The sequence below is a fragment of the Camellia sinensis genome, chromosome 7 (genome assembly GCF_055761805.1).
Source record: "Camellia sinensis isolate YWXY chromosome 7, ASM5576180v1, whole genome shotgun sequence".
Lineage (NCBI taxonomy): Eukaryota > Viridiplantae > Streptophyta > Magnoliopsida > Ericales > Theaceae > Camellia > Camellia sinensis.
Genome location: NC_138967.1, coordinates 126,143,122 through 126,167,533, shown reverse-complemented (window position 1 = coordinate 126,167,533; position 24,412 = coordinate 126,143,122). Strand labels below are relative to the sequence as shown.

At 38.1% G+C, this 24,412-nt stretch overlaps 2 long non-coding RNA genes across 3 annotated transcripts; one reads left to right on the top strand and one right to left on the bottom strand.

Annotated features, from left to right (window-relative positions):
* Positions 1-545: 545 nt before the first annotated feature.
* Positions 546-15,846, bottom strand: LOC145794775 (uncharacterized). The gene is made up of 5 exons (XR_014334723.1): positions 15,516-15,846; positions 5,155-5,223; positions 3,928-4,083; positions 868-939; positions 546-783 (listed from the first exon to the last, which is right to left on the bottom strand). It is a non-coding gene; the product is annotated as an uncharacterized LOC145794775 (long non-coding RNA).
* A 2,688-nt stretch (positions 15,847-18,534) lies between these two features.
* On the top strand, positions 18,535-23,848 carry LOC114307574 (uncharacterized). 2 transcript variants are annotated; one of them, XR_014336019.1, is made up of 7 exons: positions 18,535-20,252; positions 20,333-20,385; positions 20,685-20,806; positions 21,346-21,472; positions 22,046-22,105; positions 22,283-22,329; positions 22,498-23,848. It is a non-coding gene; the product is annotated as an uncharacterized LOC114307574 (long non-coding RNA). The 2 variants fall into 2 exon arrangements; XR_014336018.1 differs by lacking the exon at positions 22,498-23,848 and having other exon boundaries at positions 18,536-20,252; positions 22,283-22,488.
* Positions 23,849-24,412: the final 564 nt, after the last annotated feature.

Below are 24,412 nucleotides of genomic sequence, written 5' to 3'. Positions count from 1 at the left end.
GTCGGATTTGCCGACTAAATTTTTGGTCGCAAAATATATCATTACCGCGACTAATTCGTTTAGTCGCTAAAACACTTTGGTCGCGAAAAGTGATATTTTCACGACCAAAAAGTTTGGTCGCCAATTATCACATTCAACGACCAAAAAGTTTGGTCGCCAATCGTGACATTCCGCGACCAAAAAATTTGGTCCCCAATTGTGACATTCCACGACCAAAAAAGGTTTTGGTCGCCATTTGTTACTTTTCGCGACCAAAACTTTTGGTCGGCAAAACTGAGTTTCCACGACCAAGAGCTGTTTTGGTCGGCAATAAATGTATTTTTTGCGACCAAAACTCTTGGTCGGCAATTGTCATTTTTTGCAAAAAAAAATTATTTATTTGTCGCGACTAATAAATTGGTCGCCAAAGCAGGAAAACAATACACCTGTAATTCCTAATAATTCATTCAATCCATAATAAACCTAAGATGTTATGCAAACTAAACTTTCTATATATACATATGAGAAGGTACCATAGAAACATTGCAAATTCCAAATTCAAGATGTTATGCAAACACCATGACTAAAATACAAATAGCCCAAAAAACTATTAGGCTGTGAATAAGCTAGATATGTTTCTAAGCAACTGCAACTTCCTCCTGATAAGAGTCCGTTTGTGCTTTACTACAAGATTCCAGAGTATCCCGTGCTGATTCGATGACAACCTGACCATTGACATAGTGCTGGACATTGTGGATGCCAATAGGGTTCACACCTGGCTGGAAAGCATTTCCTTCAATATACCTGTGACAACATTTAATCAGTTAGCATTTGACCTAGTGTTGGGTAACTGTAATTTGCTTCTAGTGATTGAAGACAGAAACTCACATTTCTTTCAAGAAAGTGTGCTTATAGAATGCATCCGGGATTCTCCCAGTAAATTGATTATGATCCAGGTACCTGCAATGAAAGCAAGCTTAAGATGCTGTCCCATGCCTACACAAAAAAAGATGCTGTCCCAGATACACAAATGCTACATGATGCAAAAAAAGGGGAAAAGCAAATTAAAAAAGGGAAAAAAAAAGCATTACTTGTGATAAAAACAACAGTTAAAAGCCATGAATCAAAGCCATAAGGGATGAAGAAATCTTCTCAATATTGAAGATTGGGTCACAGATGTCAAGGAACGAAACAAAGTGTATCGATGAAATAGGAAACCTAACTCAACCTTGGTTCCACTAACAAACTTGTCCTGCAAATCCAAATACCTTGGGTGTCAATTTCATTGGTATGACCTTGTTGCATTGGTATGAGACAACTGATATGAGGCTATTAGATCAGTACAATAGTGACATTTATCACAAAATAATAAATTATAGGCATAATTTTATAAGGAAAATAAAGTGTGCAATGTAAATTTAAAGTTAGTGATTGAGGGTTATACAAAGAATACATCTTATACGTATATTTTAATTCTGGGAAAAGATCAATTAATTTTAAACAAAATAAAAAGATACATACTAGGCGAAACAGGGGGTTGTTAAAGCTTTTTTTTTGAAGAAAGGTAAGATCTGTCTAAGGTTAATGGTGATAGTTATAGCGATCCCGGGTTTACCCTTGTTGAACAGTGATCCGGACTTGTGTCCGTGGATGTTGGTAGTTGTTTATTATCTTGTTTGCATCCTTGTTACTTCATATTTGAGTTATAGGATGTGTTGAGCAGGTTTGTTACAGGTTGGTTGTGTTTGGGAGCCAAGTGTTGCTGCCCAGAATTTTGGTCCTTCGCTCGAGCGAGGAGTTGGTCGCTCGAGCGAGCGTCGAGTTTGTGTCTGGACCTGAGAGCTGTGTTTCTGGGCTCGAGCGAGCTTGTCTTGGCTCGAGCGGTCTGGTTTGTTCTTCGCTCGAGCGAGAGGTCCGTCGCTCGAGCGAGCTTCTGTTGGTTACAGACCTGAGGGTTCGTGTTTTTGGCTCGAGCGAGAGCTGCTTGGCTCGAGCGAGAGTTTTTGTGTCTGGTCGCTCGAGCGACCAAGTCTTCGCTCGAGCGAGCGTGTTTTATATCAGCGAACAGCAGCGTTTTAAACATCACTTTTTCAGTCCCTTTCTTTGAGCAAAACCCAGATCCGTGACCCTCTCTCTCTACACTTGCACTCTCTCTAAGAATTGATCTCCCTAGGGTGTGAATCTAGCCTAGAGCCTTTATTAAAAAGATAGAGGGCAGTGAGGGCTTTGTTTTAATCTGAAAAAGTTTGGATTTGGAGCACGTTGATCTTCGAGCCTTCATCTCCTTTTGGCTCAAACTTCGAGGTAGGGATATCCTACTCCTCTCTATGGATTTTGTCTTTAAATTTTGGTATTTTGAGATGTTGGGGTTGGTTTGGTAATTTCGTGAAAGTTTGGGGGCTTTTGTGCAATTTTACAAAAGTTTGGGTTTTATTCATAATAAACCTGTATGCACGTTTGGCATAGAGAATTGGATTAAATGTTAAATCATTGATAAAAACGGGACCTAAGGGTTGAAATGTTAATTATGGGAATTGACCTAATTACATTGTTTGATTAATTGAGATAATTAATTGTGAGAAAGGAGGGAATGAAATGTTGATTGAATATCCATTGTGCATTTATTTTCTGTTTAGAAATAACTGCTTTGGGCTATCGGTGGAGGATAGTCGAGATTGTTGTAGACAATGCATGATGATTAGGCAAACTGAAACTAATCAATGGAATGTGTCATGGCACTTGACGGTTAATAGAATACATTAATTATATGTATTGTGTGATTGTATATAGAACCAATGTGTTTGTATATGTTATGTGTAGAGGAGGAGAAAGGGGATGTACTCCGCGGTTTAGGGGAAGATAGGGGATGTACCTCTAAACCGGATAGTGTTGGGAGAAGAAAGGGGATGAACTCCGTAGATACAGCTCATATGCTTGTCTAGAAATGTGAAGATAGAGCTTATATGCTTATCTTTGTGAAGTGTGGATATAGCTCATATGCTTATCTGTGGATATTGTTGTTATACATATCTGGTGAGAAAGTGGGTAGTGCTTATATGCCTATCTGTTGAAAAAGGGAAAATGAAAGGTAACTTGGACTCCTAAGTCGTATGGCATAAATACGTGATTTATGTGATTGTATCAGTGTTGACCATCTATCAATTGCTAATATTTTAGTCAATGTTCATGGTTGGTTTAGTATATTTCTACTGGGCTGTGGCTCACCCTATATGGGGATATTATTTTCAGGTTCAGGAAGCATGCCACCTCCAAGGACATAGCTTGGAAGGCTAGAGGCGGACTACCTTTTTGGTGTACTACTTTTGATGTATTACATGTAATTCAAGCCAAGGGCTTTATGTGTATGAGTTAGGACTCTTTTGTTGTAACCAAGTGTTAACTTGGAAAGCTGTAAGCCCGTAGGGCAATTGCTTTTGTTGTTAACATGTAATACATATGTAATAGAATTCTGATGTAATGGAAGAATGTGGAACTTTCGAATCTCAATGCTTGTCTTGTTTAATGGGTTTAATGCTATTAATTTGAGGGCGTTACAATAGTTCTATGGTGATGGTGATAGTTCCATCTATACACTACAATTGAGTGACACATCACACAGGTAAAAATCTATTTTCAAAGGTTGTACCAAGTACACAATTCTTGCTTTATAAGGGTTTGGGAGAGGTAATAGGAAGTCAACCTTACCCCTAGTTTGGAGACTCAAAAATCTATTCTTAAAGTATAAAAAATAAAATAAAAAACTACAGCATTTTCTATATATGTTAGTTACAGATAAGCATAACAGTAATTTTCTATAGATCTCTTCCCACAAAATAGGATCAGGAAGGTAGTGAATCATATACAACTTTAAACATCACAAACTTGGAAAAAATATATTATATATGAAGCACTTAACATTTTAAAACTTCAAGCAACAATTAAAAATACCTTCTCTGAGATAAAACGGAGGCCGTTATCTGGATAAGCAGCTTCATATGTCTCCCCCAATAATGGATTAAATGGCTTGCAATTTCTTCCCTCTGTACAAGAATATCCTGACACAGCAAATGCTGCTATATTAAGGGTCCTCATAAGGCTATTACCCTACAAAGTCATACGAAGAAGGTAATCAATAACTTAAGAAGATCAATTCCTCAACTTTTTTTATGTCAATTCCAAATAAACTTTATACTTTTTCTGTTCTTTTCCTTTTTAAAGCTTTCTTTAGCTAGAGACTTCAAATGCAAAGTCTTGCAGGTTCTAGACAAAAGAATGAATAAATCTCCAATGTTTTCATAGCCACACAAATATTGAACAAAACACAAAATCAGAAATGGATACTCTGCAATTAACCTACCAAACTCTGAGTCAAAGTATGTAAAAATAGTAAGAAAATGAATTTGTTGTGGACCCCTTTAGCTACGTTCTCTACTTCTCACAATATAATAATAACCACAACAATAACAAGAATAATAATAACAATCATGGCAGCATCAATATCAAGAAAGAGCATACTAATTTATCACTTCACTCATTTACAACATTTGCCAAACATGTATATAGAAATTGGCTCATTTAAGTTTCTGCCATTTACAAATTGCGGACTGCTATATATCTCATATTTTTCTCACTGTTTGAACATCACCGGGGGCACATAGGGAGATATTGTTCGTCTTCATTAATTCCTTAATGATTATTTTCAAACAATGAGCTAATCATGACTATCCACCTAGGAGATGATACAAAACAGCGACAAAAAAATCATAGACAAAAATCCATCCATGTATGCGTCCAGAAGTCTCCAAATCAAACTGTCACATTTGTACCAATAATTTTGATGTAAAGAGACCACCATAATATCCCATGGAGTGAAAGCATTTCTTAAATGGTTGCTTTTGTTCATTGGTTCCCCTCTCAGACATTTCCAAGGCATGAAATTCTAAATTGAATCTAATGTTTAGAGTACAGTATTTGGTGTCCACTCCCTCACTATTAAATATTTCTATTTTCTTAACATAAAAATTAGTGGTTTTCCTAAAATAGCTTTTTTTTGGGGGGGGGCTAAGGTTAATGGTGATAGTTCCATCTATACACTACAGTTGCAATTATATAACAGCAAAATAGAACATATCATTTCCTTTAGGAATTCAATTATAATGTCAATGCGTAGCTTACCTCCACTGTCTCAATTTTGGAAAATATCTGAGTTTCACGAAGATTATGAGCTTTAATGAAAGCTCTGAGCTGTTGAAAATAGAAAATGTGAAATTAGCTCTAGATATACATCTAATTAACAGAACATGTAACGCCCTCAAAATAAACCCATTATATATATGTCATTGACATGCACTATTTAAAGAAAACAATTCATTAATTTATTCATCAGAGTATTACTAAATAAAAGCATTACATGTAACATCGACTAAAATGCCCTACAGGCTTACATCTTTCCAAGCCAACACTTGGATACAAAAAGATGAGTTCTAACTCAATACAAGAAAAGCCCTTGGCTTGGATGTTTACATGTACTAGTAAATAAAGACAATTAACTAAAGATAGTCTTCGAAATCCAAGTCCCTTCCAAGCTAAGTCCTTGGAGGTAGCTTATCACCTGAACCTGAAAATGATGTTCCCATATAGGGTGAGCCACAGCCCAGTAGAAAAATACTAAACCACATTTAAGCAATGAATAAAGCAATAGCATTCAACAGATGGTTAACCAAGATAATCAATTACTCCATTTTACAGTCTCATGACACTATTGTCTAAGACACGTTTTACTTTCCAACTTTATCATCATGGCTCAGAACCTGGCCAAACTTACCACAGTGAATTATATATATCATATTCACATTCCTCCAATATCAACAAATAAATGAGACTCAAGCTCAAATCAAAACACTTCATACTTCCAGTTTGATACACATTTTAGTGTTGTATCATTAAAACACTTCAATATAGATAAGCACACATAACAGTGATGCTAATGGAGTCCATCCCCTATCTCCTCCCAAACAAAATCCAGTTTAGAGGTCCATCCCCTATCTTCCCCTAAACCGTGGAGTACATCCCCTATCTCCTCCCACACAAAACAATATATGCAAATGCAATGCTCAATCAATACACGTATTTTCTGTATCAATGCAATAATCAAAATTAATGACTTAACCAATGTGATTAGTTTCAGTTATTCCTAATCCACATGCAATGTCTACAACAATCACGACTATCCTCCACCGATAGCCCAAAACAGTTATTTCTAAACCGAAAATAACGATGTCAACAATTCAATAGACAAATGATTCAAATTAACCAATTACGCCATTTAAACAATGAATTCCCCAATTCCATAAATTTAACCATCTTTTCCCAATTCCATGAATTAATTATACAAATTAATTAATTAATACAACTAGGGTTTTCCCCAAAATTACCAAAGTGCCCCCAACATATCAAAACACTAAAACTTAGAACAAAACTTATAAGATGGAGTAGGAAATCCCTACCTCGAAGACAACAACCCAAATGGAGAAGACAGAGATGATATCCAAATACCAAAGTGCTCCAAATCGCCAACTATTCAGATTAGATGGAAGCCCTCGACTCACTCTATCTTTTTAATGAAGGATCTAGGGTAGAAACACACCCTAAGTAGATCAATCCTAAGAGAGAAGGTGTGTAGAGGGAGAGAGAACTCGTAACTAGGGTTTTGGAATATGAAAGTGCAAGAAAAACAGATCTGAAACACGCTGCTGCCTATTTAAACCTGACAGGCTCGCTCGAGCGAATACTTGGTCGCTCGAGCGACCAGACACAAAAAATCTACGCTCGAGCCAAGGGAGCCTTGCTCGAGCCAACAACACAAAAGCTCGCTCGAACGAAAGAAAACTCGATCGAGCGAAGAACTCAAACACACAGGTCTGCAATCAGACACACGCTCGAGCTAAGGAACTATCGCTCGAGCGAAGAACGAACTAACTCGCTCGAGCGAAGAAAAGCTCGCTCGAGCCAAAAACCTCAGCTCTCAAACGCAACCCTCGCTCGATCGAAGCTATCTTGGCTCGAGCGAAGGACCAAAACAAAGAGATCGCTCGAGCGAAGAACTTCTCGCTCGAGCGAAGAGTCAAAATTCTGGGCAGCAACACTGGATTTCTAAACCCAACCAACCTGAAACAAACCTACCCAACACATCCTATAACTCCAAATGAGAAAATAAAGGATAACAATAACAATTATACAATGACAGAGTCTACGGAACCTAAGTCCGGATACAATAATCAAATGGGGAAAAGACCGGGGTCGCTATAACCTCCCCCCCTTAAAAGAATTTCGTCCCCGAAATTAAGCATAAGTTTATAAAAAACAAGTTTTTTCTCAATTCCCAAAGATATTATATAACAATAATAAACAGCTTGACCCAATGCTGGTCACTTCATCTCTTTATCAAGAGGCATCTCACAACATATATATAAAACAACATATATTTCAACCTGTAACAATATTATGCATTATTCCTTCCAATGTTAGCAATCCCCATATCATATTCAATTGCATGATATATATAACACACTCAGCAATGTAATCAACATATGCAATGCTATACTAAACTTCTATAATGAAGCAAGTTTCAAGATACACCCATTTACCAAAACATACTCAACGTTTTACAACTTAAGACATATGTAAAGCTCTTAAGTTCAACAATATTACAAAATCCAAATACAAGATTACAAATTAATAAACATGTCCGAGTATTTTTCGCGGACTTCCAATTCACGCTCCCAAGTGGCTTCCTCCACTCCATGATGTTTCCACAAAACTTTTACCAAAGGGATGGTCTTGCCTCGCAAAACTTGATCCCGCCTATCCAATACCCGAACCGGTCTCTCCTCATACGAGACATCCTCATCAACCACTAAATCGGTCCAATCCAACACATGTGATGGATCCGGCTCATACTTCCGAAGCATACTCACATGAAACATGTCATGTACTCCGGACAACTGCGGCGGCAAAGCTAAACGATAAGCAGCCTCGCCAATCCTCTCAAGGATCTCAAACGGACCAATGAACCGAGGGGACAACTTCCCACTCTTCCCAAACCTCATCAAACCCCGTCTAGGTGATATCTTTAGAAAGACATGATCACCCACCTCAAACACCAAAGGTCTCCTCCTACGGTCGGCATACGATTTCTGACGACTCTGTGCTGTAACAAGCCTCTTACGGATAAGCTCAACTTTCTCCGTCGTTTCCCTCACCAACTCTGGACCCAACAGAGGTGCATCACCCACCTCGGCCCAACACACAGGAGATCTACACGGTCGGCCATACAAGGCCTCAAATGGTGCCATACCGATACTAGACTGGAAACTGTTGTTGTAGGCAAACTCCACCAACGGCAAGTGCCTCTCCCACAACCCACTAAAGTCTAGAACACAACCCCGAAGCATATCCTCAAGTATCTGAATAGTACGCTCGGACTGTCCGTCAGTCTGAGGATGATAAGCCGTGCTAAAGGTCAACTTAGTGCCTAAGGCACTCTGCAAACTCTGCCACAACCTGGCAGTAAAACGAGGATCTCTATCTGAGACGATCGTCACTGGGACCCCGTGCAATCTCCCTATGTCCCGAATATACAAGTCGGCAAGATGATCTACCGAATCTCTCACGCGCATAGGAATAAAGTGCGCCGACTTAGTCAACCGGTCTACAACCACCCAAATAGCATCACTACCCCGCTGAGTCCTCGGAAGACCTACAACGAAGTCCATAGTGACATGCTCCCACTTCCACTCGGCAATAGGCAAGGGTTGCAACAAACCCGCTGGCCTCTGATGCTCGGCCTTCACTTGCTGACAAGTAAGGCACTTAGATACGAAAGCTGCCACATCTCTCTTCATACCCCGCCACCAAAACTGGCGACCCAAATCCCGATACATCTTAGTGCCTCCCGGATGCACCGCAAGGCGTGAATGATGAAACTCTCGGAGTACCTCCTCTCGGCAAGACTCCGGCACAAATAGACGGTCTCGGTATCTCACACTCAGGTCGGAATACACCGTCAAACCCTTCTCAACCTTCCCACCGGAAATCTTCTCACGGAGAGATTCTACCTCAAAGTCACCTCTCTGAGCCTCTAACACTCGAGTCACAAGTGAAGGCTGTGCAATAACAGAAAACAAGGCCGCAGCCTCAACGAATTCGCCCAGAAGTAAATCAAACTCCCCAAGTGCACCCAACATCTCCCATTCTCGGATGGCTATACTAGCTATGTCACCAACAGGTTTCCTGCTAAGGGCATCGGCCACCACATTGGCCTTTCCCGGATGATAATGCAACTCAAAGTCATAATCCTCTATAAATTCCATCCACCTCCTCTGCCTCAAGTTCAAGTCTTTCTGTGTAAACAAATACTTCAAACTCTTATGATCCGAGAACACCTCGAACCTCTCACCATAAAGATAATGCCTCCAAATCTTCAAGGCAAATATCACAGCTGCTAACTCTAAATCATGCGTAGGGTAATTCTGCTCGTGAATTTTCAACTGACGTGAGCCATAGGCAACTACTTTCCCCTCTTGCATTAACACACAACCCAGACCCTCTCGTGAGGCGTCACAATAGACTGTATAACCCAACCCTCTCTCTGGAATAATCAATACTGGAGCGGTAGTCAGTCTAACTTTCAACTCCTGAAACGACTTTTCACAAGTCTCACTCCATACAAATTTGACTCCCTTCCGAGTCAGTCTAGTCAACGGTGATGCTAACCTGGAGAAATCTTTCACAAACCGACGGTAATACCCAGCTAATCCCAGAAAACTGCGGATCTCAAATACACTCTTAGGCTGTGCCCAATCCTGCACTGCTTCTACCTTGGATGTATCAACAGACACTCCTTCACCGGATACCACATGGCCTAAGAATTTGACTTCTCTCAGCCAGAACTCACACTTTCCAAACTTGGCATACAGCCTATGGGCTCTAAGTAACTCAAGCACCACCCTCAAGTGTGCCTCGTGCTCCTCCTCAGAAGGCGAATAGATAAGGATGTCGTCCACAAAAACGACTACAAACCGATCCAAGAATTCCCGGAAGATCCGGTTCATCAAGTCCATAAAGACTGCCGGTGCATTGGTGAGTCCAAATGGCATCACCAGAAACTCATAATGGCCATACCGCGAACGGAATGCCGTCTTCGAAATATCCTCATCCCTGACCCTCAACTGGTGGTAACCCGATCTCAAGTCTATCTTAGAGAAACAACGGGAACCCTTCAACTGGTCAAACAGGTCATCTATACGGGGCATAGGGTACTTATTCTTGACCGTAGCCCGATTCAACTTCTGGTAATCTATACAAAGTCTCAAAGCACCACCTTTCTTTTTAACAAAGAGGGCCGGTGCTCCCCACGGCGAAACACTAGGACGTATAAAGCCCTTATCTAGCAACTCCTAGAGTTGGATCTTCAACTCAACTAACTCGGCTGGGGCAAAACGATATGGTGCCATGGAAATCGGCGCCGTGTCGGGCACTAGGTCAATAGAGAACTCAATCTCCCGATGCGGTGGCAAACCTACAAGATCCTCGAGAAAGACATCCGAGTACTCACAAACCACCCTTGGCAACACAATCTGAGTCTCATTATCCTCACTAATCAAAAGGTTAGCAAGTAGCCCACTAAGCTCACTCCTTCCTCGCGGAACATACCCCGGTGGCAACACATCACCAACCCGGTCCCCCAAAAAATGAAAATACTCTCCGCTCACGGTACAACAAGTGACCCTCTGGCGGTAGCAATCAATAACTGCCCGGTATGACGATAACCAGTCCATACCCAAAATAACATCGAAACCCCTCATAGGCATAACTACAAAGGAAAATGGGATTCTATGATAATCAACCTCTATATCACAACCCCTAACGCCTTGTTTCAAAATCAATTCACCCCCAAGAGGTGACACTACACAAATAGGAGATGCTAGCTGTGCTAACTCCAACTCCAAAACAGATGCAAATGCAGCAGACACAAAGGAATGAGATGCACCCGTATCAATCAAAACATTAGCAACCGAGTTGCAAAACAAGAAGATACCTCTCACAACTGATGGTGCTGGCACGAGATCCTGCACGGTAACAGCATACACGCGCCCAGACGACCTCTGATCAACTTGCTCAACCCTAGGAGCATAAGATTGCTGCACCGACTGAGACGATGAAGCCCCCTGATTGGCCCTCGAGGCCTGACCCGACTGAGCTGGCTGCTGACCCTGAATCGGCCTCAAACCAGATGCACCAGGTGTGCCACCCAACTGCGGGCAATACCTCTTCATATGCCCTGGCTGACCACACTGATAACACGAGAGTGGCTGACCTCTACCCTGACTCTGGCTCTGAGGTCGAGCCGAAGAAGATGCTGCTCTCTGAACTCCTCCCTTCTTAGGACAAACTGGAGACTTGTGGCCCAGCTGGCCACACTTGAAATAGATAATGTCTCCCTGACTGCCTTTCCCCGAACTAGCACTCGGTACAGGAAAAGTCGATCTAGAAAAGCTACCCTGAGACTGCTGGGGATTAAAACCCTTCTGTCTCCTACCATCATTCTGACCATCCTGACTCCTCTTGGAGCCCTTCTGTCCTTCCTCCTCCTCCTGCATCATGATTTCCATGTGGGCTGCAGCATCAACCATACGCCCATAATCCCGAATCATAGTTCCCCCAACTCTCAGCTTGAGGCCACGCCTCAACTTCTTCTCAAACTCAATACAACGGCGTTCCTCAGACGCCACCAACTCAGGTGCAAACCTGGACAAACTAGTAAATGCAGCCTCAAACTCGGCCACTGAAGAACTCGCCTGCTTAAGCTGACAAAACTGGTCTCGCAGCTTCTCCCTGACTGCCGGAGATAAAAACTTCTCCTGGAAAGCATTCACAAAAGCCTCCCACGTACCTCCTATACGCCCCTTAGTAAACTTCCACCACTGACCCGCATCCCCCTTCAACTGGAAAGATGCCAAGGTCACTTTCAACCCCTCGTCTTCGATGCCAAGCATCTCAAACGTCTTCGTTGTCTGTTTGAGCCATTCATCTGCCTTAAGCGGCTCTTTAGGATCACCCACAAATTCATCTGGATTAGACCGGAAGAACTCCCTCTTCAGAAAGGAAGGTCCTGCATCCGCAATAACAGCCTGAGCTTGATTCTCAGCTCTGAGAATGCCTACTGACTCCCTGAATGCCCCTGCTATCTCTCGGGCTAGAGCGCCCATAGCCTGCTGGCCTACTGGCTCGGCCACATTGGCCTGGCCAATTCCCTCTTGAACTGCCGGAATCTCTTCTGGCACAGGCACCTCCTGCGTACCCGGCCTACCACGCCTACCGCGTCCTCGTCCTCGTCCTGACATCCTAATAAAGGAAACAAAGACATTAGCACATTAATAAATGTGCCGAAGCTAAACACTCGCGTCCTAATGCAATGGACAACAATAATTCATTCCACGTAAGCACATAATCACATAAGCACCTACGAATTTCATTCCTGGATAATGATAGTCCCAATGCGTTACTATAGCTCCGGTTGGAAGCAGCAGTGATCAAGTGCCTTTCCAACAAGACTACTAGAAACTCAAGGGTCCAATCAACATCCTAGAAACTACATTCCATACCCACATAATCACATAAACATGTTATCACATAAGCATATAACATTACACTAAGTCTCTATCAAACGAGACGAACCCAATGTGATACTAATCACTTCCCACGTACCCAAAGTATTCAAACCCGGTACGCTCTGATACCAAGTTGTAACGCCCTCAAAATAAACCCATTATATATATGTCATTGACATGCACTATTTAAAGAAAACAATTCATTAATTCATTCATCAGAGTATTACTAAATAAAAGCATTACATGTAACATCGACTAAAATGCCCTACAGGCTTATATCTTTCCAAGCCAACACTTGGATACAAAAAGATGAGTTCTAACTCAATACAAGAAAAGCCCTTGGCTTGGATGTTTACATGTACTAGTAAATAAAGACAATTAACTAAAGATAGTCTTCGAAATCCAAGTCCCTTCCAAGCTAAGTCCTTGGAGGTAGCTTATCACCTGAACCTGAAAATGATGTTCCCATATAGGGTGAGCCACAGCCCAGTAGAAAAATACTAAACCACATTTAAGCAATGAATAAAGCAATAGCATTCAACAGATGGTTAACCAAGATAATCAATTACTCCATTTTACAGTCTCATGACACTATTGTCTAAGACACGTTTTACTTTCCAACTTTATCATCATGGCTCAGAACCTGGCCAAACTTACCACAGTGAATTATATATATCATATTCACATTCCTCCAATATCAACAAATAAATAAGACTCAAGCTCAAATCAAAACACTTCATACTTCCAGTTTGATACACATTTTAGTGCTGTATCATTAAAACACTTCAATATAGATAAGCACACATAACAGTGATGCTAATGGAGTCCATCCCCTATCTCCTCCCAAACAAAATCCAGTTTAGAGGTCCATCCCCTATCTTCCCCTAAACCGTGGAGTACATCCCCTATCTCCTCCCACACAAAACAATATATGCAAATGCAATGCTCAATCAATACACGTATTTTCTGTATCAATGCAATAATCAAAATTAATGACTTAACCAATGTGATTAGTTTCAGTTATTCCTAATCCACATGCAATGTCTACAACAATCACGACTATCCTCCACCGATAGCCCAAAACAGTTATTTCTAAACCGAAAATAACTATGTCAACAATTCAGTAGACAAATGATTCAAATTAACCAATTACGCCATTTAATCAATTAATTCCCCAATTCCATAAATTTAACCATCTTTTCCCAATTCCATGAATTAATTATACAAATTAATTAATTAATACAACTAGGGTTTTCCCCAAAATTACCAAAGTGCCCCCAACATATCAAAACACTAAAACTTAGAACAAAACTTATAAGATGGAGTAGGAAATCCCTACCTCGAAGACAACAACCCAAATGGAGAAGACAAAGATGATATCCAAATACCAAAGTGCTCCAAATCGCCAACTATTCAAATTAGATGGAAGCCCTCAACTCACTCTATCTTTTTAATGAAGGATCTAGGGTAGAAACACACCCTAAGTAGATCAATCCTAAGAGAGAAGGTGTGTAGAGGGAGAGAGAACTCGTAACTAGGGTTTTGGAATATGAAAGTGCAAGAAAAACAGATCTGAAACACGCTGCTGCCTATTTAAACCTGACAGGCTCGCTCGAGCGAATACTTGGTCGCTTGAGCGACCAGACACAGAAAATCTACGCTCGAGCCAAGGGAGCCTTGCTCGAGCCAACAACACAAAAGCTCGCTCGAACGAAAGAAAACTCAATCGAGCGAAGAACTCAAACACACAGGTCTGCAATCAGACACACGCTCGAGCTAAGGAACTATCGCTCGAGCGAAGAACGAACTAACTCGCTCGAGCGAAGAAAAGCTCGCTCAAGCCAAAAACCTCAGCTCTCAGGTCTAACTCAAAACGCAACCCTCGCTCGATCGAAGCTATCTTGGCTCGAGCGAAGGACCAAAACAAAGAGATCGCTCGAGCGAAGAGTCAAAATTCTGGGCAGCAACACTGGATTTCTAAACCCAACCAACCTGAAACAAACCTACCCAACACATCCTATAACTCCAAATGAGAAAATAAAGGATAACAACAACAATTATACAATGACAGAGTCTACGGAACCTAAGTCCGGATACAATAATCAAATGGGGAAAAGACCGGGGTCGCTATAGAACAACATTGGCATGGCTTGAAAACTCAAAAACATGACAGTTTCTATGAATATTGCTAGCTCCAACAGAAATGAACACATCCTCAATCAGGTATTAATAAATATTTGACTTGACAAGTTACAGGGACTTAGCAGAAGAAGTACTTGCTTCATAAAGTGTATGAGAAAGAAATGGAAAAGAAAAACATTTGGCAAATCCAAGCTTCTTAACGCAAAGCTTAAAGAATTTATCCCCATATATTTTTTTTAACCATTTAAATTGAAGGCTTTTTATGTTTTTTGTGTTTTAGCAAGAAAAATCGGTACCTTTTTACCGAGATTCAAACACACCAAAGAACTGCACATAGTTATTATTACACATGAAAGGAAGGTAAACAATAGAAACTTCCAACAACACCAATCTTATAATTTTAAGTGGTTGAAGTTTCTGATTCAAACACGCCAAAGCACTGCAGATATTTTTACACATGAAAGGAACCAAGCTTCATATATTTATGCTTCTAAAATTTTCACAAATTTTAAGTTGTTTGTCCTTCTGCAAGCCAATTTGATATTTCTATCTAAATTGCAAGTTAATTTTGTTTAAACAGCTACCAATTTCTACAATACCATCAACACATCAAACATTTTGAAAACACCAACTACTAATAGAAATATCCTTTTTATTCAACTGTTTTCTCAACAACCAAACAGCAATCAAAGAAATTTATCAAAAAAAGAAAAAGAAACCCACCTCTGAAACAGGACTGTGAGATGGATAAGATAGAGGACGAAGAAACTCACCAAAAAGAAACCCACCTCGGAGTGCTCGATCTGGATCCCCGAGGCTTACCCACCAAAATGGCCCGCTTGAATTGGTAATTCTGCAACACAGAGGACGAAGACGAAGACGAAGACGAAGAGCAACCCCTCTTTCGGATCTTGCAGGATTCGGGAATCAAACCCTCCACAAGCCGATTCTGCCTTGGCATTATCAATTTCAATTTATCACACACTCACTCTCTCTCTGATCTATGAAGAAGAAGAAGAATGGATTTGCATTTGAAAATTCAAACCCTAGAAATTTATGATATGGGTTTTGAAAGTGTATGTATATGCTTTTTTCATAGCTGGAGCTGGTGGATGGAGTGGGTTGGGGTAATCAGTAGTAAGAGAGCGATGCAAACAAAAGGAAATGAGAGAGAGAGAGAGAGAGGGAGAGCATGTGAAGGTGAATGCGTGGTACAAATGGTTTTTGTTTTAAAAATGGCGACCAAATGTTTTTGTCGCCAAAAATTTTCAATTCCCGCCTCTATAAAAATCAAATTTCCCCCCAAACTTTCTGCAACCAAAAGATCAAATTAGTCGCAAAAACAGGTTCTTTCACCGACAAAAATTTTTAGTCGCCAAATCTCAATCAACGGCGACTAAAATATTAGTCGCGAAAAGTACTAATTTGGCAACTAATTTTTTTTGGTTGCTGAAAATAAGTTTTTCGCAACCAAATTTTTGGTCGCCAAAAAATATGTGACCTTCCGCGACCAAATTTGTAGTTGGTCGGCAAAAGTATACCACTTTCTGCGACCAACATATTTTTTGGTCGCCAAAATATAACCTTCTGCGACCAATAATATTTGGTCGCCAAAAATAATGATCATTCGCGACTAATTAATATTTGGTCGCCAAATGTCATTTTTTTGCGACCAAAATTTTTTTGATCGGCAAAAGTGGTCGCAAAATGTGTAAATTCTTGTAGTGAAACTTTGCACGAGCTAAGGGCTTAAAAAAGAAAGAGGGCGGACACAAGGGTGGGAGTAGATTAAAACCATGGCATGAGAAGACTACTAAGAGAACAAAAGTTGTTTCGCAACCTACCCGCCTTACTCAGGTATTGAATTTATCGAAGTACTTGATTTCAAATTGGCTAGATTTATTTTTAAATTTTGCAATGTACTGATAAATATTTTACAACCTCTTTAGAGTATTGGACAGTCAAGCGACACTAGAAATATTCAAAATTCATCTTCAAACCACACACCGGTGAGAACTTATTCTTTTTATTGAAATCATATTACTTAAGTATATAATGATCATAAAACGCTAACAATATTTTTTGGACTAGGATGTTGACGTACCCTATTGGCCATAATTAATGAATTCCGGATATAATCTGCTCATGCATGATGTTAATTTTGCATGCCCGCCAACTAATCCACAATCAACGCCTTTGTCTTCCCAAGCATCGTACAATCCACAAAGTTCTCAGGTGTGTAATATACTTGTTTGCAATCTACATTTTTGTTTTTACATATATGTGTGTATTTATTTCTAATGCATTTCCTTATATCTTTTCTTTTTATTTTCTTTTTTTTGGCAGGGATTAGGACTTGATCTAGCAGAGCACAGTCTCATGGTGGCTGAGTCAGTCTTTCGTAATGATAGTTTGTTTGATTTTTTCAGCCATTCGGAACCACCCCCACAAAATTGAAATGTAAACATTTATCTAGCGGGCCACCCTTTTGCTTTATTTTTGAGAATTAAATTGAAAAGATTCAAGGTTTATTTAAGGAGAAGTCACCACTGTTATTGTGTTTTATTTTATTTGTGTTTGATAAATAGAGCATCAAATTGTGCATATTGGACATGGATTCAAGGTTTATTTGAGGAGAAACAATTGTTATTGGTGCTATGAAACTGCACTTTCTGAAAATTGTTATCTAACAAATAGTAGCATTGTTGAGAAAAACTGAGTCATTCAAATTTCATGGGATTTTGGTTCGTTATAGTGGTTTAGTTATCTATTTTGACGAGCAATTTGTTGAATAGTTTTCCTCTTGATCTGTATTGCCATGGAATGCAATGCTCAGACAAATCTTTAGCATTTAAGAGTTATGGACTGCTTTGTGGAATGAAATTCTTTTATTGGTGCTACGAAACTGCACTTTCTGAAAATTTAGCTAGTTTGATTGTGGTTTTTGTATTCCGTCTTTAATTTTATGGAAAACTGTTTGAGAATAGAAAAAACAAACACTGATATGGAAAACTGATTTGGCAATCTATTTCAAAACTGTCTTCTGAATTTTCAAAAACTATTTTCACACAAACATAAAAAATGATGAAACAATTCTGAACATTTTAGGCAGGGGATTTATTTGATCTAACCCAATTTCCAAAAACTCAGTCAATGGCAGCAGCAATAGCCTTTGGTCCTTGGGGAATCTTCTTTTTAATCCACCATGCAAAAAACGTAGAGTTGTAAATGAGTTGAGTAAAAAGTTGTCCTAATTTAAAATTTAGGATAAATTTGTTTAAAATACGAATTGTCCATTATGATTTTGAAAATTATATCTCGCTCTTTGAAATTTTTAATTTTATAACAAATGTCTATTTTATTAATAAATTATCAAGTTAATTAATAGTTTTTAATGATGTTAAAAATTTATTTTAATTAATAATTCAGGTAATTTATTATTGTATAGAAGAGTAATTAGGAATTTTATTTTTTTAATTAATTATGTTAAATAAAAAATTATGACAATAGGGTATTTGTAATTTTATGTTGGAACGCAGATTGTAAAAATAGCAGGTTGTAAATTTTATTTTATGCTGGAATAAAGATTGTAATAAATATAATATATGTGCAACATGCTCAGGCGCATCTAAGTAGCACAGTGGTTAAGGTGTGTTTTGCACCCCGGAGTTGCCTGGGTTCAAGCCTTGCGAACACCCAAACAAAATTTTATTTTTTTTTATTATTTACAGCCGAAACGACGCCGTTTCAACTCACAGCAGTTACTGCTGTGAGTTGGGCGCAGCAGCACCCCCGGGTCCGCTGCGAACACGGCAGGGACTCTTCGGACTTGGTTGCTTTGAAGATTAGTCTCTTGAGTGATTCCCAAATTCGGAAAACTAGTTTTCTGGCAACTGCATTTGTTTGTGTTTTTTTTCTTTCTTTCTTGGAAATGTTGTTTTATGCTTTCCTGGGAACCAAACATAGCGATAGCAATCCATAGTGATGTTGTTTGATGACTTGTTAGTGACGTAGTATATATTATTCTGGTTTAGGTTCCTAACTACTGTAAAGTTAGATATTGAATCTTTCCTTTGGTAGTTTTTCTTGATTAAAGTCTATTTTACTTTGAGTATTGCTAATGGTGTTGCTCATGATGCTCTGTCACAATTATATACAAATGATGAATTTTCAGAATTTTATTATACCTAAATTGGTTTGAAAGCATATTGTCAATTCTGGAAGAAAAATAAAAATTGTGGCGCTAGTTTTGTATGAAATTGAATACAGTTGAAGGAGTAATTGAATCTTCTTTGAATCTTTCTACTGGTATTTTTCTTTTCTTTATCTTCTTTGAATCTTTCACGGGTACTATTAATTTCAGTATCTCTTGAGGAATCGAATCTGGTGTACGGATTCCTTTTATGCACTGTGTGGTTGCTTAGAAAATGGGGAAAACAAGAAAAGAAGGAGAAAATTTTGATATACTTGTGTGTTTTCATTTTTCCTTTGCCTCATTCTTAATTAGTGACCTTACTCTCTGGATGCAATCCATATCGAATGATAGCTTTTGCCTTACCTTCATGCAATAGAGAATTGATTCCTACCTAGATGTAGTTAGACAAAAATAAAATATTAATATAAATATCACTAATCATAATAATAATAATAATAATAATAAAATTCTTCTTGCTTCCACAATAGATCTACTTGCAGTGATCTCTTCAAATGAAACTACAAATCTCAAAAAATTTAATATACCGTTTTATAGATCATTGAAGTTTTAGATTGTGAAGGGTCTTTGGCTGGTTCATACAAAACTTGTGAAGAGACTATATGTATGTTGGCCATATATAATTCATTTGACCTTGTAAAGTGTAATAAGCAGTAATAAAGCCAAGCTAGAACCTTGAAGGTTGTTTCCATTAAATATAGAACATCATTTTTGGACTTATAAATAGGTCCTAAATTCACATTTTAGGTTGAAATTATGACGAAAACTTTCCCTGATGTTCTGCTAATATTTTCTACATATAGTTTGAATTTCTATTGATATTGCAACTAGGACGACTGATGTAGAGAGAATGAAATGAAGCAATCCAAGTTCAAGAGGATTTGTGTCTTCTGTGGACTGGCCACGGCAAGAAGAGCAGCTACCAAGCAATCCACATTTACTTTTCTCTCTTCACTTCATTACCTTGGACTATCCGAAGCAAGATAAGCAGCTACCATGCAATCCACATTTGTGTCTTCCGAAGAAGAATTATTTTTAGTGGTTTTTCTTGTCTTAATAACTAAATTCAAATAACGGGGAAAATAGATGGTATATTGGCTTGAGGTAATGCTTATCAATGTTGGCTTATAATCTCTGTGAATCAAGGAACCCCTTTGTAGAATATGCAGTGCAATATGCTGTAGCAGCAGCCCTTGCGACATTGGAAAAGGATAAGAATGATTTGTTACACAAACTACTTTTACAAGGTAATGTTTGATGCTTCATCTTTCTTATTAAAATTAAGTAATTGTAAATATCTAATGTCTCAACTGGATTATTCATGCAGGTCTTGACATTACAATCTTAGGTTGCAATGACTTCTATTCATATTGGAATCAGGTATTGTACCTTTCCTATAGTACTTTTAAAATCTTTTACTTATTTTATCTTTAGTGGTGTTTATTTGCTCATATTTTTTGCCTATCATGTTCTTTCTCTTTTACTACAATTGAAACATCTACTATAATGATTATGCTTTCTGAGCTACTAGAATGAAAGTGATTTTTTGGATCATCTTATCTATATCATTAATGTATTGTTACAAATTTGCACGTTGTTATACTTGAGATGTTTCCATATGCCAATGTTGAGAGCAAGCCAAAGTTTAACGGATTGAAGTAAGTTTTCAATGCTTCTAGGTGGGGTTTATCATGTGAGATTGGAAAAGGGAAAGTTGGCAGTGGTTTTGATGTTAGTTCTGCAGTTTATGGTAAGTCAACGATATGTTCGCTTTTCACCAGAATTGCTTTCTTCTGCTCAGGTTTCCCTCTCTCCCTCTCTCTTTCTCTCTCTATATATACAATTATATTTTGTCCTCTTAAAGTATTATTGAATTCTTACCTTGCCCTTAAAGTTTATTTTTCCCAATTTGGTCTCTAAACTATATGATCATTCCCAATTTGGCTCAATTCCCAACTACCGTCCAAATTATTGACATAAATTTGCACGTGGCACTCTTTGGCCCTACATGGCATATTAAATAACCATTCATTTTGGTACATGTATGATAGCATTAGTGTTACACTTTGGCATTACAATTCATCAATGATCATTGATCAAAACATAGCATGAAAACATTCAACTTGTCAGATATCAAGGGCTCTGTGGCAGAGCTTATGATGGGAATGAGCTGAGAACATGAAAAACAAAAGAAGGTTAGGAAGTTATAGAAGACTGTTTTTGACAGTAGTGCCCTTTTGGGGACAACATTGTAACGAGGGTACTTAATTAGGTGTATTTTTCTACAAACTTTCACTAGAATTTGTCTTATTTATGAGTTTTCCTTATTTGGAATTGCAGGATGCTGTTTTTTTTGAATGAATAAAATTGCAGGATGTAATTAAAGGAAAAGCGAGAAGTCATTGGTGATGTGCTGAATGGCAAATGGGACCATAAGAGGACTACATATTGAATCCCTTAGTAGTTGGTATTGTTTTTTTCCTTAAGAGCACTACTAAAAAATTGACTTTTTGCATCTTTCTTTTTTTTTTCTTTTTTCTTTTTTATCATTTTTGCGACCGTCTGTTTTGCCGTGGCAAAAAATATATTTGTGACAACATTATGAGACGCAAGTCAGGGGTGGTAAAAGGTCCAGTTTATGAGTGGGCTTTATATTTGCCCCCATTTATTTCTCCTATTTTCTTTTATTTAGGGGTTGTTTGGGATGACCTAAATAAGTATACTTTTTGTCTTTTTACGAAAAGATGTGCAGAAAAATAGAGAGGTGATGTGATGGAAAAAAGATAAAAAGATGGATTATTTTTGGGTTGCCAAACTTGGCCTTATATTTGCCCTGACCAAGCATGCTCAAACTCTCTCTCTCTCTCTCTCTCTCTCTCTCTGTCTTCGAGGTTCTGTTCTTGTTGCTCACATTGCATATATATATATATATATATATATATACAGATATAGATATATAATCTAAAAACCAAGCATGCAAGAATCAACTGTTGTATAGAACATCTTGTCGAATCACTTCTAATAGGCCGATTTGCTATAGGATTTTTCGGCTCCGATGGAGCAGATTTTGGATAGACTGCAGGCATTTGGTGAATTTGAGGTATTGGATTGTTATTGAGAAGAATTTGTTATATTCACCATTGCAAATTGAATTGGAGTGAACAAATTAAAATAATAGAAAAATGCTCTATGGAGATCAATTTAGTGACAATGCATTCTAATGACAAGTTTGTTGCTCGCTTTGTTGTTTATGGTGATTTGTATCATATTGTTGCAGTTCAAACATTTTGGGGACAAGGTTATTGTTGAGGAACAAATAGAGAGGTACATTTCAATGCAGTTTGGTGAAACAAATATGTGCAATTCTACTGTATAGTCTGTTTTTAGTGGTGTATAATGTTGCTTAGTTAGAGATATTGCTCTTTGATTATTTTTGAATTGGCATTTTTCGTTTTGTTTTTCTTTGAGATTTTAGTTAATATTTTTTTGTAGGGGATATGAATGAGATATTTCGTGGCAGTTCATTTCTTTAATTAAGAAGTGCATGATTTTATCCTCTTCGGAAAATAGCTCGCTTGAGGTCTTTCTTGTTGGAAATAGAAATAATGTGTTTTTTTATTTTTAATGCATTTTAATTTTTGACATGTGTACGTATATTCTCTCTCACACATACATACCCACACACCCACACACACATTTTTGAAGTATTATGTTCATCAATAATACAATACTTGCTTCTTGAAACTAACATTTGATGGTTAAACTTTCATTTGTAAATTTTTTTAGGATTGCATAAGTTAATGTTGCATGCCTTAAATGCAAGCAACAAGTACGGTAGGACAAGATTATTCGTTGTTTATCTTTGACATTTTTTGTTGAACCGTGTGTGATGTTTATCAGTTTGGATTTTTGTTTTTTATTTTTTAAATTTGGATGACCAACTTGGTGGCCATATGTGTAATATTCTGTGGAAATATAAGAGTAGTTGTAGAGAAATGTCCCTTCGCCACTTATTTGGCGGGAACCATTTCTGGGGATTTTTTTCCTTATGCACCCATTGCACACTTTTTTTTTTTTGAGACAAGTTTGCTAGCCGAGACTTCCTATGTACAGGTATTATACTAATTATGGTCTTCTATTTAACTGTGGATACAAAAAGTTGTAGTAGTCTTAACTTGAAAAGGCTAATAGTTTAGTGTTTGCTTCATTTTACTACTTGGATGGTCTCTCTCTCTCTCTCTCTCTCTGTCTCTCCATACATGAGAATATAAGAACACCTTTATCTATCTATCTGTTTGTTTGTCTCATGAGCCTGTATTTGTTTATTTGTTTTGGATTATGGTTGCAAGATGTGAGGATACATTCATTAATGATTTGAGGCACTGTTTTCTTGGTTTATGATTTCTTTTGCTCCTCTGTTTGAGGAGCAAGAGATATGGCTGTAAACGTGCTTCAAAATGTGTTAAACCTTGAATTTTTTTTTTTCCCGTTCGAGTGGATCGCAATTGAACTTTAATTGAACCATAATGAGCTGAGCTCAAATAGTTTGGTGTTATTATTATTATTATTATTATTATTATTATAATGCATTTAATCTTATTGAGCCAAGTAGTATCTTGTTCAAGCTTGACTTGAAAAATTAACTAAGTCACCGATGTTTGACTGGATTGTACTAGTGAGATTGTTAAGGATGAGGCTGAGTTCTAACAAAGTGGTGCAGTTGTATATGCCAGGTATGCTTTCATTCAAGAGAGTATTCCCAAGTCTATATACTGCAAATTCCTAAGGTTTCCTAGTTCTAGTGGAATTAAACTGGAAAGAAAATTATCACAAACAGTTGGCTCTAAAGGATTAAGATATGTTTGTTGTTTGAATGATAGAATAGGTTCCCAAAACTTGAATTCTTTTGTTTTGAAGGTAGTTCTAGAATTTGAATTGGTACACGGATGATTAATTCTTCTGTTAGGAGCGAAACTCTTGCAGAGAATTTATATGCTAAGAATTTTCAGTGGAGACACTAATAATTGTTTTCACTTGCAAGACAGATATGAATCAATTCACAAAAAATATTTTATAAGAAAAATGATATATTTTTAGTGCATATTCATTTTTGGACTTGTATGATAATTGGTTATATGAGTTATTTCAAGGACCATATTTATATAAATGGGTAATGGTCTCAATCTAGGCACTAGGAAACGAAGTTGGGGATGATGAAGGCTTTTCTAGAAGTGAATTTCAAAGCTATATCCTGCCATAGTTGGGCCCTTTTGGTGCTAAGCATTTTACGACTTATAAGATTTTTGATATTTATGTTGATTTGTGATATATATGTTGATTTCTTCTCTGAAGTTGCTGCATACTGATTTGTGATATTATGTTGATTTCTTCCCTAAAGTTACTGCAT